We start from the raw sequence: 15287 nt of genomic DNA, 5'->3' as shown, positions 1-15287 counted from the left end.
AATTATTAGTTAACCCTTGGCCCTTTTCACGAAAGATAGCGGGCCGAATTACCTATTAATGATTAGGGTTAGCCGGACTTTGTGTTGGATGACTGGCGTTATACGAATTCTATAACACGTGCTCCGACTGAACTAGTTAGTGAGGAGAAAATTGATAGTTTACTAACAAAAGAGGACATTGTAAGTAAAGAAGCTTAGGATAGGTTATATATTTTCCTAAAAGTAATTTACCATAATCGAAAAACAAAAGAAACAGGAGTAGGTAAATATACTGGTTTTATTTTCCTGACAAGAATAAACGTAGTATGTAGTGTTAGCGCCTTTATATCGGATCAAAAGACAATGGCGTCGCTCGAGAGATGAAGGGACGAACTTATTATAACTTTGCTCGTTCACCACACCTCGTCGTCACGGGCACCGTTCAGAAAACCCGCATAATAATGCTACCATGAAACTCGTATAACACGAAGATCAAACTTCTAAAATATTGAACTGTGTGAATCCGACGATACGCTGAAAATGACAGGGGTCTTTCAGATACCATTAAATGTTTTCTCAAAGTGGACATTGAGGTATTATTTTTATCTTTGTTGTCCTAGCAAAATGGTATGACCATTATACAAAATACTTTTTGTGAAATGTACGCGCTCTAATAGATATGGAACAGGCAACTTACTGGCTATAAATAAAATTTTATATCATTTTGAAATGAAAAGAAAATATATGTTGTCTAGTTTAAAGTAAACAACATATAATTTCTAAAAGAACTAAAATAACAATAAAATAGAAATAGTACAACACAAATCTATGACGCATTCAGAACGCACGTAATTTTCCAAAAATGTAAGTGTTGTTTTATCTACTCTTTCTAGATAAACGCGAGAGAGAAGAGAAGCACGCAAGGCGTTGGAACATCGCACAACCGTCGCTATTAGGCTACGGAGGCGAAACCCACAATTCGCCCGCATATTTGGTCAAGATTAATTGCCCTTAACATCATCTGTCAACCCGAGGGACATTCCGTGGACATTTTGTTTGCTGTACAAATAGCTCAACATATTCGTCTTGTAGCACGTTATTAATTGCAGTGGTTTTTAATAAAAGTGTGTCTACATGTTATGGGGTTTAAATGTTTTGAGCGGAATATAAATAATGATACACCTTTTTACCCGGCTGCCAAGGATTATTTTATGGTGCAAACAAATTTGCATTCATTCCAGAAAAATGATTTAGTATGAACCGAAAACATGAAACCAAGTGCAAACACTGGAACGTTCATTACTTAGATAAAATATTGCATCATTGCGGTGGGTGCTGCAGGCAATATTGAAACGTTTTTGCAGAGAACGTAGCAGATAGTAGAATTGAAGGAAAACAGAGTGTGCCATTCCATAATTTATTTGTTGAATCTTCTACCTGGCCGTTTCATTTGCTAAATGCAAGTTGCAGGGCGAACAACAATCGAGCGCTAATTGTGATTCCACTAATTTGCATTAGCGCGACGACTTACCCGTGCTTGCCTGTCGGGCTCGCCCAACTTCTCTATAGCAAACACGTTCACACCGTACTCTACGGTTACTTGTCCTGGAACCCACCAAATCTGATTAAAATTAAGGTTTCAAAACGTAGCTACAGCCTTCATTTAGTCCTACTCTTATTTTTAGACTTTGTTTGCATTTTAATTATCCACATTGATCAGACTGCTTCAAAACTTCAGCACAAACTATGCTTAATGAATTATCAAGTTCCTCTTTGTTTTCTCTTTAAATCTTCAGCTAAGCATTACTTAAGAGATCTCGTTGTTTGTGAATAGCTTGCTTGAGGTTTCTTAAAGTATATTAATTATACCAAGATAATTAGGGATGCTTTTTAATAACAATGAAGATGATGAAAAGCAGAAGGAAGATAATTTTGGTTATTAGCAAAACAATAAATTTCTTGTCGTTACTCAGAATGGAACATAATAATTGAAGTGGTATTTAATTGCTCGAAAGCAATCGGTTCGATATTAGTTCCCTGTATACGTTGGTACAATAACCGATTCTAGTTTGCAAGGCAATGCAAGTTGCAAACAGGTATCTCCAATTAACGGAACATTGGCGCCATTAAATTCTTGTTATTGCCGAGTGTTCTCATGCATAATTAGTGGATTCACTTAACAGACGCAGAAACGTAGACTCGCAGTGCAGCTGTTTTTAAATGTCTGCCTGTGACGTTTTTAATGTAAACAGCGTTGCTTGCGTTAAATTATGCAAGTGGCACTGGCTTTACACGATTACAGTAAATTTATGCAAGACATTATCCGAGGACAGCGGCGTCGCATAACAACGCCTTCAGTGTCCGAGCGCACGGCTCCCCGTCGGCGTCGCCTCCTTTATGAAAACCCTCACTATGATATATGGCTGTATGCCGACACGTTATTGCCTCCCTCGACGTCTTTTATATGCAAACGTCACTATTTTTATATCAGTGCTTGTTGATATCAGTTGGTGTTATGGCAATCAATTAATTCGCTGGTAAGTACAGCTATAGCGACATTATAGCCGCTAATGACGACGGGTGGGGTACGCGGGACGTGGACGCGTGATAATCTCCCGACCATTAGGCCCGACCACTCGCTCGCAAATCGTCCGCATATTTTGCCCAAGATTAATTGTTCTCGAATATCATCTATCACAGTGAGCTCTCTCGTGACCGTCGCCGGCAGTGCGTACGACGTTTTATTTAAGGCACAATAGGCCCCTAGAGCACCTCAGTTGAGGTAATTAAATTTTTGTTAGAATAATGATACCGCCTCGTAAAAACACGTTAAGTATTTCGCTAGAAAGAGAACGAATCGCTTGGAGCCATTGTGCTTTATGAAGGTGAAACGAGGGGTGGTAATTAGCCAAATGACTATTTAATTTTTATGGAGGATTTAGAAAATTATCAGATTAAGAACCCGTAGGCTGAGAAATGAATATCTCATGAAACTTGTGAAATTCAAACCAAAATGTATTATTTTTATCATAAGCTAATGACTTCATAATAAGAAAAGGGAATTAACTCCCTAATTTCGTTTAAACGAAATAACACGGTTACTGTCTCACCCTAAATATAAATCTGTAGTTAAAAATACCCTTCGTCGAGTTTATTTCGTAACGGACAAGAACAAATTGAGTCAATCTTTTTTTGCCAGAGACGAAAAACCGAAACGGTTCGCATTTCACCATTTTCAACGTGTAAAGTTCGAATATCAATCAAGCCGACCTTTTTTCAATAAAGCTACCACAGAGATCCTTTCCGAACCAATTTTTCGAGTAATTTTACTCTTAGATACAGTGTCCATTGGTTTTCCACTAACATTGAGTTTGTTTTCTCCTGGCAAAACAATTCTTTTGATGTAAGTTTTTCTTTGCTTGCGCTGTAAATCATAGCTTTGCTTCAATGCGTTCTGATATTACAAACTCTGAGCTTTGTTTGTTACTAGGTAAGCTTATTTGAATAATATACTCGTAAATAGGTGTTTCGCGCTCAAATCGCATAACTAGTCATTACCATAATAGGCATCGAATACCTATGACAGGTGAACATCAATATCTTATTATACAGTTTTTACGCGTCCTACTTAGCGGAAGGTCCAAAAAAGAAACGCTAATACTATGTAATCAATGTTCTTTAGGAGCATTGACCGGAATATTATATACATATATGTATCTAGGTACTGCATAGGTAGGTATACAGGTAAATTACATAATTTGAAGAATTCATTTTGAGGTTATGAGCTAATACCTCGTACCTGTCCTATTTTTGTCTTTTGAGACGAAATTATAAGGATTTTATAGATGACTTTTTACATTGTAGATAATAATAATGAACCAAATAGTCTTAAAACAATTTATTTACTAAAAGTTTTGTAGTTACCCTTATGGTTGAAAAAATCGTAAGCCGCTAAAGGAGTTGATTAAAGAGCACCAACGGAGTGCGCGTGGCGACAATGAATATTCAGTGCATAAGCATAATACGACCGCAATCTTAGTACGCGCCGACATCGCTGTCTCAACTCCAATGCTGCCCATTTCTCATCTTAAATAGTAAGAGCAATGGTCGAACTCTTTTGTTGATACAGAAAGACTTTTTCCATAACTTTTCCTTATAAAGAACGAAGGATCAAAATGTAACTCGATCAAATCTAATCCGTTAAATGACATCGATTTCCTTCAAATCGCAGCTTGAAATAGACTCTGACGTAATAATATCATCAAAACTGACAGACATAAATGATATCCATTACTATATCTCAAATACCGGTATGGAAACGTACGCGTAAGGGATTCTGCGTAGTTTTTTGTGGCAAAGTTTTACGATGCCAATATTTGCGACCGGCCAAATATACATATGCCTGTATGTAACAGCATAATGCACGATCGAAAAAATGCTGACATCATATTACGAGATAAGAATCTACATATAAAAACCTATATCTAAACATTTATCATTTCTGATCGATTTAACGTCCGTTTATTACAATGAATAAACACACATTATTACTTTTTAACTTAAAATTATATTGTAGCATGTATTACATATATTATTCTATGTATCATAGGATTACTAATTCCGATTTTAAACAAAAAACATTTTCGGCGTGGAGAATCAATCCCAAGACACACTGTATAATCGTAATTAGGACAACGTACAACATTTCTCTCAAAATGAGAAATATTTTGCGCCATGAACACGTTTAATGAGGGTATGACCAGTATTTTATCTCTAAACAACATCGTTAGGGAGCAATAAGCTTGTATGAAGACCTAACAGGGTTGACATAAATACCAATTAATACCTTTGAACTCTCTCAGTGAGAAAATCGGTTTATTTGCAACATCCTTTGTAGTCCAATATTACGATTTATTTTGTGTAATTATTGTGTCACAACCGACGATTTGGTTCCGGACAAATAATATTAAAACTTGTCGACATGGTGACTCAACGATACAGGCAATATGGAAAATCACAAACTAATGTGCGATGAAATCATAAAACGGTTGCGTGCGTACTATTGTTCACTACACCGCCGCCACAGAATTCAAGGGCAAAATTGATTTATAAATGATAGACTAAACTGTTTGTATAAAACGAAAAATAAGAAAAAAATCATAACAAGTAGTCACATTAAATCATCTTACCCTTGCAGTTGATTACATTCGCAGGCGGGATAGAGGTATATTTACACTTCTCTTCTCAATTTAATATTAAACAATTATAATTTAGTTAGAAAGTTCTAAGTATATTAACAGCTTTACTAGTCTATAAACACATCAAAATTTTAGATAACAAAGAGGAAGCAACACTTATTGTCACACATTTCGTACGCGAATAGAGAGCGAGATCGCGGCGCGCGCCACACGTCCTGCCTCGATCGTGTCTGGGGGCATACTGACTCAACTGACTCGAGTCTGAATTTTATTGGTGATACCGGCGATATCAAGCGGGCGGTCGGCCTGTAGGGCGGGCGCGGCTACGAGATCTCTACGCTACGCGCTACGAGCCATACGATAAAAATGTTAAATAAAATAGGCAGGAAGATTGTATCATTCAATGCTTGTTTTAGATGAAACAATCTTCTTATGGAATTGAGATACGCTCTTATGGTAATGATATGAATAAAGCGAAATAAGGTAAAAATAGAAAGAAAACAATGCAGCTCCATGTAAGCCTCCAAAAATTCTCCGTAAACTTTTTCGCCAGCTTTTTTTGCAAGAATGTAAACACGGGTCTCGAAAAATTATTCACAGTAGAAAAATTAGGTGAGCTCCGACCGCGACAGTCCATCTATTCGGAGCCGACAACGTACGCTCGCGCCTTCGCGATACAAAGGCACGATCCGCCCCGATTAATACTAAGCACGCCAATAAATATTGATACTAGCTTCTTTGTCTTGCACGGAAGATTCGTTCCCTTTTATTAATGGGACACTCACGTTTGCCTGACAAATCGCGTACCTCAGATACGTTTTGGATTTCACATTATTCTGCTCTTGGCGTTGCTTTATTGTATCGATACATTTACATTATTACGTAAAAGTAAGCACATTTTGATGTTTCTGTAAAGATCTCATTACCCGCAATAGGATACGAAGACGTTATAATTTTACTTTTTGTACGCCACGTGGATTGAATTAAGGTGAGCAAGCAACGCATTATTCGTTCCTTGTGGTACCATATAGGTATATTTTACTAAGACCTACACCAAAATAAAATCGAAGACGTCTTTGAGCGTCGCGCTAACAGATCACTGAATGAGAACATGTCAAATGATAATCCCCTTCTAATTAATTTATGCGGCTTTGATGGAAGGTATAATCGTGATATTGCTGTTTCGTAATCCGCAATTTCTTGATACTTTAATATGTTGAAATGAAATTTATTCTCATTTCTGGAACTGGTAAAACAATTCTAGTTTGTGTAACCTCTGTGACCTTTATGCGTAAAAGTAAAAAGATTGAAACATCTCGTTATTGTCTTAGTGTACCTTCTAGGTTTATACATATGTAAATGGATTTTAGTACATATAATTGAAAAAAGAGTTAAAAAAAACTGTGTTAAATGAGCCTGCCTGTGTTCGTTTACCCAGCGAGGATATGAAGTTATTTGGTTTATTAGCTTGGGAAATTCCCCTAGTGACGTGTACTTCCAGTAACGATTGCGTTGGAAACTGAAAAGAATGACTTTCAGAGGAACACAATACTTAACAATTTACACACATGCGTTTGGATTGCCAGCTAGTGTTTTATTGCAGTACTAAACATTACATTAAATAATTTCGATGATTGTTTTCTTACATGAAAGTGAATTCTAAAGGAGTAAACAATTATTAAAATGCACTTCGTGTCACCGTGTCATCCGATTTTTTTTTAGTTTACTGTGCAAAAGTATACTTAAAGACCATTTTTATAAAACTTGGTCCTTTTATTCGGTGAATATGTAAGAAGGGATGATTACATTAGCTGCAATTTTTACTGGCCGTGGGTTAATTTTTTTTCTAATAACATATTTTATGGATGCAGTAAGTTATGGGGACTGCTTACCATCAGACTTGTTAAAACAAAAAATTCATCATTAGACATAACCACCCCTTGAAAATTCTTTACTGAAAAAAGCAGAGCCACATACACAAGCCACGTCAAAATTTATAACGATTTCGCGAGTAGGTATCATGAAAATTATCTGTATGTGTAGGAACCTTACCTATTTTAAAGGAACTTTGTTCTACTTTCACTGTAATGTAAAAGGCGGGCAGTATCATTGTTTTTCTTTTCTGTTGTGTCCTGGATATTTTAAACACCTCTACTAAGAGTGTCGTGTCACGTAACGGGCAGCGTTCATCATGGCGGCTGCGACCGACACGAGTGCCGCTTGCAAGACACAGGCGTCCTGAACATTATAGCCACACTATTGCCAGATGCCACCGTTTTCTAGGACAACCTCCATTTCTTATTTATTTTATTTATTTATATCTTTATAATTAACACGGTTTTATACCATTTATATTAACATACACGTACAGGAAGAAAAATAACAGGAAAATGACATCACAATAGAAGAAAATGAAAACAGAATCCTAGGAGTACAAAACGAACAAATAAAGAACCAACAATAAAATAAAACAATTAACTATACATACTTTCACAAAAAAAGAAAAACTATTGTAATATGCATGCAGACTAGACCTATAATTTCATATAAACGATGCAACTATTGATATATGAAAATAAAATCTCAAAGACTTTCAAAACCGCTTTAATTTTTGTGCAAATAAATTACACGATTAGTAGCGACCAGAAGGGAAATTGTCCCAATTCAGATTACCACCATTAAAGGATTTTTTATTTCTATTCCAATTAAAGAACCCGTGCAACACCTTTAATAAAAGCCAGTCCCGAATTCTGCTTTATTGGAGTTGGCAATACTAATTACAGCTCACTTGGCCAATGACCGAGAAAAAAAATAAACGAAAAAGGGTTCCCTATTCTTTTTATTACGCTGGTATTTTACAATCAATTCTATGACAAATACCTAAATATGAGGATTAGAAGGCTCGGAGGCTTTACCTTTTTATTGGTCATTAAATCCAACAAGGCCTTCAAGGAAACAATAAATCATCGATTTATCTACGCGATGACTATGTTGCTGCAATAAAATAGGTAATAAAATTGGCAAGTATCGATTACTCCCGATCAAGATTGCGGAATCGTAATCACTTTGTAGACTAAGTATTTATAAATCCCTCACTTGCATTACTGGGATTTACACAAATGAAATTATAAACTTTTTGTTGGTCATTATTCATGTTCTCTCTACGAGTACTAATACACAATACTTGCTTACATAATATTTATTGTTACAGTGTATTTACTCATAGTTAACTTTCAATTGAGGTTAATAATCCGCAACATTCGAACGTAACATTTCTAACTAGTTGATTGTCGCACACCAATTAATTGACAAAAAGTGCAGATCACCCGCGTGGAAAACACGCGTCTGAAGAAAGTGATAAATGTGTAAGCGGCGGCGGCTACAGTAACGGCAGGTAAGGATGGGTATCAATGCGCATGATGATTGCATGCACAGCTACATTCACGCTATCACCAACAGGGGCGGCACGAGCCATCCTCACGCGATGAACCAGCCCTACACTTCGCAGTCGTAATTTGCCTTCTCTTTCCAACTCATAAATGGCGAACTCGTAAAATTTTCCTTTTTTTATTTTTATTGTAGGAAGATAACACTGTAATGCACGACGGTCATGAATTATATCTTTAATTATTCCTCAGTAGGTGTCTTGCGCCTTCCTGTTTTTAAATAGACAATAGTGGCATTTATAACTATTTAATGGATCAAATTATCGTGCTCGTAACTTCCTACATTTTATACATTTCTCTTTTTTTACCGAATCACTTTGGTCATATTTTATTTAGTGAACTTAAGCTTCAATATACGGTGAAATGTTACATACCTGGTTCGTATTTCTTCCATGGACTAATTAAATTTTAATATTTAAGTATGGCACCGATAGTTGGTAATGAATTTCTGTCAGGAACATGACAAAGGTCAGTGACGACCCATCGCGTGATTATCCTAGAATTAACAGTATTACGTACGCTTATCGCACATCGGGGCCCATTTGGGAAAACTAAAAATTATTTATGGCCCAATGGCAACATAACTAACGCCATTAGGATAAAATTTACGTAAAATAATTGAAATGTAAATGTTAAAGGTGAACTAGAAATCCATAAAGAAAATCAGTAACCCACAACCCACATCACTTATGCCTAAAAACTTTGCTTGAATTTGCTTACGTTACTCCGAATCATACGTCCATCATATTGTTCGTGATAAGTTTGACGTTTCTTTTTTTATGAAAGATCAATATGAAAACCAAACAAAGAAAATAATTGAGGTACCTGTGTAGGTACTCAATATTATAATATAGCATAGTAGGTAGTAGATTATGCCACAATATTTTAGTTACAGAAGTCTCATTAAATATGTTTTGATTGATGAAAGTACACAATGGTCTCAACATCTTGAAAAGAAAGTAAGCTAGCCTTCACTAATAGACATTTTCTAAAAAGTTCACATTAGAGCCCACTGACGTGAGCAAAGACAGCTACTAAAGAAGCTTCGAGAAAATAAAGAGGACTTTTCGGATAACAGCGTAGGAACTTGTAAACAACTTGCATTAATGATGCAACGACTGATAGTTAAACGTACATTCAGCGTTAGAGACACTCCGAACATCCCCAAGTACTTACCAACTACTGGTAATAAAATGAAAACTCTATATGTTCAAGCTTTTAGTACTTCAGCTTTGAATTTTTGGGAGACAATTGTTTCGACATATTCCATTTACTTAAGGTACTTGTAGAACATTTTGAAAGACATTACATTTCAACTTAACTTTAGAAAGCACGTAATGACAAAGATTCAGTAGTTACGTTGCCAACTCATTGTGATGTCTCGTCGGCTCATATTCAACGTGTCATGCTTTTAATGTGTCGCTCAATGGATACGTCTGCTTCATCGCACCCAAGTATAAAGTTTCATACACATATAACAACGGAGGCTTTTAGCCACCTTGCACTGAGCACCGGCTGTAGTAGGTTCATTTATGAAAAGCTTTCAGGTTCGACACGGTTAACGGGAAGCTCTATTCAAATCGCCTTTCCTTTCGACAAGCCTTTACATAAATCAAGTATTGAATAAACTATTTTCTCCCTTGAAGATTTCTTCCCAGCTCGCAAACTGTCTATCTATATTGCGACGTTTTGAGGACCGAAACGGAATTTAAACATTGTTATGGGTCCTTTAAAAACATTAACGGAAAATTTATAAATTGGTATGAGGAAATTACAACAATTTTCCGCCTTCAAAAACAAAGCAACATAAATTAAAGAAAATATAGGTTGTTACAAAAATGTGATCCAAGCTTTTGGGATTTGATCAAACGGTTGATAACCAAACTTAACCTAACAAAAAGTAACCTAAACAGAATCCCTGGAGTCTTTGTCAAGATAGTGATTTTGTGTAAGGGATTTGATCAAGATATTTACTTATTTTGCTGAATCCCTGCGTAGGCGAAATAAATATTTTTTGCACACGGATTAGTTGTGATCCCATGGACTAATACCACGCAAGGGTTTTGGTATGATATTATAAAATGTTTCGAGTCATCAATCTACGTGGAATTCCTTTTTTTATTTCGCTATGATATTTCCTAAAAGGGTAGCTCTGATATAAGCGGATGTAATGTTGTATCGTTAGGATAACAACTTTTTATTGATAGCTATGCTTTTTTCTTTTTGTGACTGTATCTTGATGTTTCTACATGCATACCTATCTACTCTGACCTCAATTCACTTTATTGCAAAGTGGAGTGTTTCCAATTTATAGTGGAGTTTAAAGTAAAAATATTGTTTGAATCGACACAGTTGATTGGACGCCTGCGCAAATAGATAGGGTGGTCCAGCCGCAGAGGTGCATAAGCTTCGGGGCGCGTTCGTGACGGAGGTAAGCGGCTCAGTCGAAGTGCTACCTAGATCTTCAGAAGCGTACAATGAAAAAGCTTTAACATTGGAGTAGGAATAAGACAGGTGAAACAGAAAAGCTTACTTAGGTTTAACAGAAGTAAAATACAAACTAAAATAAATAGATATAAATACGTTTTTGTATTAGCTGTACAAGATGTAATGTGAGAGAACCGAATGAGAGTGCATTTTTTTGTCATTAAAATGATTATAACTATTTACTCATCTTCATTCCGAATTTCCAACCGATACAAGAAAATTTGAGTGACCATATTTACTAAAACTCTTTTAATCATACAACAAGCAAAACTGTATCTAGATCTATTTTGTTTCAAACCTTAATTTTATTCCTGCATTGCGCGCTACGCTTTTTCATACCCTAAGATTGTTACGTTTTAGCAGTGCACGGGTCCCATGATCATTTTATTTCTGAGTAGAATATTACAAGTGCCTTCTGTTTACTCATGTAATATTGGTCCGAATTATATTCCGGGCGAGCTAAATTAAATGTCACAGTTGGTCGTAATGTAAGTGATTTTAATATACAGCGTACTTTATCACATTGTTAATATGTTTGGTCTCAGTAGGTAGACGTATAGCGAATGTGAGCACAAACAATTTGATTAAACTTGGGTATTTATGTTTTTGGCAGTATTCGGAGAAGTACTTTTGTATACTTCAAAACATGTTGTGAAATATCGTGTTTGTGCTGAAGAAAAAATATTGTGACGATAGGTTCAAAAAGTGTGACAGAAATTTTTATGTTTCTTACTTATAGTATTTTTCAATCGTCGTTTATTAGGAACTTAGCTTACATACATATAATATGGTTATCACAAGGATTTCACCATCTAAATTAAATGTTAACGGTGTTGGAATGGAACCTTGTAGTAATTCCGCACAAAACGAATTGGATTATTATTGCCTTCATAAATGCACAAGATTTGTAGCGAACAAAATTTTCCGAAGGCAAAACCCGTACTAGAGTGCAACGGGTAAAACTTTTTTCATAAAAGTACAACGAGGCAGTGGGCTGCGAAGAAAGAGCGAACAAGTGAACAGTTGTCGAGGTTACTTATTAACTTTTATAACTTCAACATTTTATATTATTTGCATTATTGCCAACACAACTTATACCGAACCCACTGGAGTGAAATTGTGGGCAAAATAAAACGATAAACAAAATAATATTAAACATTTACCAAATGTAATTTAATCTCTGGGATAATATTGTTTCATTTGCCGAATCACATAACAGACCAAATTAAATTATTTGGGTTATTGGAAATGTATGAGGTCGCAAATATCGTTCTGATCAGATTGTCAAACGAAGTAGACAAACATACATAAATGGAAAATAAATTCTACCAAAGAATGGAAGAGACAACGCCAAGAATGTAGAGGAAAGTTTTTTCATAAATGTGCAAGGAGCGAACAGCTGACGACTGGCTCCGGGCGTTCTGTCTCGCTGTACCCGACTTTCTGGCAAATGTGTTAAAACGGGAAAGTATCTCGAGAATTCTATCCTTAGCCCGAGGCAATACGTATTACGGATAAAAACTGTTAAATGTTCCACTCGGAAGTCGAAAACGATTTCATGAAAGCAAGATCTTCAAAAGGGAAGTTTTTATTTTATATTAGCATTCAACCTGTTTTAATTTTTTTTATAATGGCTATCTGGGCTACCGAGGGCGGTGTATTCAAAGCAATGGTTTCCATTTAGATTGTGAGATGGCAACAGACTTTGATTGATGACGTAACCCCTGATAGCGACTGAAAAATTAACTGATGATGATGAACGATATAAAAATCTGGCGACACGTTACAATAGAAAATACGTTCAATGATATGGCGACAAAAGGTCAAAATGATCGGTAGCAGCAAAATGTTTATCAACAATAAAAAACAATTTTAACAAAAAAACCGCCTTCAAAAAATAAATATTCCAAAACAAATTAATATGCACTAAAAAGTAAAAGAAATAATTGCGTATTTTTCAACAACTTAATAGATCAACTAACTTTACTAACTCATCACACACATTATAGGTAATGTAAGTAGGTACAATTATTGTTATTTCTGGAGTCGGTGTCAGCCAACTAAGATAGGTTTGTTATTTACCTTTTATCACAACAAAACATTACAGTTTTACACCTGTTGTACCTACGTACTTAACCACCACTCCGCCCGTGCCGTGCCCGTGCCGTGCTAGTTGTTGGCGTTTCCTAGGCTGACACCGACTCCAAAAATAACAATAATTGTACCTACTTACATTATAATGTGTGTGATGAGTTAGTAAAGTTAGTTGATCTATTAAGTTGTTGAAAAATACGCAATTATTTCTTTTATTTTTTAGTGCATATTAATTTGTTTTGGAATATTTATTTTTTGAAGGCGGTTTTTTTTTGTTAAAATTGTTTTTTATTTCTTGATTTTTAGTGAATAACTTATTGGAGTATGGGTCGACCTATCAAACGCGCTGCTCATATGAGACAGCGCCGTTTAAATGAATAATATTAATATCTATCCATATTGACGAATAATTAGGTACATTATTTTTAAATGTATATTAACCTGATATCCTGACTTATGATCTGCTGAGCCGACATCTAACAGTAACCTGTTCATAAGCTACATACATAGTCAGTTGTCAAACACACAAACAGATTAGATACCCACATAGGTATACAGTCATGTAACTCAGACAGCACATCATTCTATACCAGATATGCTACTATCTGTCCTGAATTTTATGGCTACTGAGAAAGATAAACTAGTATGCATCACTTCAACGTAAACGCAGAGCTCATTCTGCTCATTTTAAAGGAGTTCCCTGGATTATCTTCCACATTTATGGTCAGACTTTAAAAACAATTATGTATATGGAACCACACTGCCATCGTACTCTTTCAAACACAAAAATAATTTTTCAAATCGGACTATAACTGCCAGAGATATGCATTTGTCAAACACAAACAGATTAGGTACCTACATACACATGTAAATCAGACAGCACATCAAGCTACCCATCATTCTATACCAGATATGCTACTATCTGTCCTGAATTTTATGGTTACTCAGAAAGATAAGCTAATATACATCACTTAAACTCAAACGCAGAGTACATTCTGTTCATTTTTGAGGAGTTCCCTGGATTATCTTCCACATTTATGGTCAGACTTTAAAAAAAATTATATGGGACCACACTGACATCGTACTCTTTCAAACACAAAAAGAATTTCTCAAATCGGTCTATAACTGCCGGAGATATCGATTAACATACATAAAAAAAAAAAAAAAAAATACGGTCGAATTGAGAACCTCCTCCTTTTTTTGAAGTCGGTTAAAAATAGGCAGGAAGATTGTATCATTCAATGCTTGTTTTAGATGAAACAATCTTCTTATGGAATTGAGATACGCTCTTATGGTAATGATATGAATAAAGCGAAAGAAGGTAAAAATACAAAGAAAACAATGCAGCTCCATGTAAGCCCCCAAATTTTCTCCGTAAACTTTTTCGCCAGCTTTTTTTGCAGTAATGTAAACACGGGTCTCGAAAAATTATTCACAGTAGAAAAATTAGGTGAGCTCCGACCGCGACAGTCCATCTATTCGGAGCCGACAACGTACGCTCGCGCCTTCGCGATACAAAGGCACGATCCGCCCCGATTAATACTAAGCACGCCAATAAATATTGATACTAGCTTCTTTGTCTTGCACGGAAGATTCGTTCCCTTTTATTAATGGGACACTCACGTTTGCCTGACAAATCGCGTACCTCAGATACGTTTTGGATTTCACATTATTCTGCTCTTGGCGTTGCTTTATTGTATCGATACATTTACATTATTACGTAAAAGTAAGCACATTTTGATGTTTCTGTAAAGATCTCATTACCCGCAATAGGATACGAAGACGTTATAATTTTACTTTTTGTACGCCACGTGGATTGAATTAAGGTGAGCAAGCAACGCATTATTCGTTTCTTGGGGTACCATATAGGTATATTTTACTAAGACCTACACCAAAATAAAATCGAAGACGTCTTTCGAGCGTCGCGCTAACAGATCACTGAATGAGAACATGTCAAATGATAATCCCCTTCTAATTAATTTATGCGGCTTTGATGGAAGGTATAATCGTGATATTGCTGTTTCGTAATCCGCAATTTCTTGATACTTTAATATGCTGAAATGAAATTTATTCTCATTTCTGG

The 15287-nt window shown here is 35.8% G+C and overlaps 1 protein-coding gene across 3 annotated transcripts in view; it reads right to left on the bottom strand.

Moving 5' to 3' along the window:
• LOC118261818 (bifunctional heparan sulfate N-deacetylase/N-sulfotransferase) overlaps positions 1–15287 on the bottom strand; it is a 100601-nt gene that overhangs the window by 45560 nt on the left and 39754 nt on the right. The window contains exon 1 of one of the 3 annotated variants that reach the window (XM_050701670.1): positions 5169–5424. The exons of the other annotated variants lie outside the window; for them this stretch is intronic. The gene's annotated coding sequence lies outside the window, so the exon portion shown is untranslated. Of the gene's footprint in view, positions 1–5168; positions 5425–15287 lie in introns of those variants that run through there. 3 annotated transcript variants of the gene reach the window in all.

The sequence above is a fragment of the Spodoptera frugiperda genome, chromosome 20 (assembly GCF_023101765.2).
Source record: "Spodoptera frugiperda isolate SF20-4 chromosome 20, AGI-APGP_CSIRO_Sfru_2.0, whole genome shotgun sequence".
Taxonomy (NCBI): domain Eukaryota; kingdom Metazoa; phylum Arthropoda; class Insecta; order Lepidoptera; family Noctuidae; genus Spodoptera; species Spodoptera frugiperda.
The sequence above is the reverse complement of the archived record's forward strand: the minus strand, read 5'-3'. Positions and strand labels throughout refer to the sequence as shown.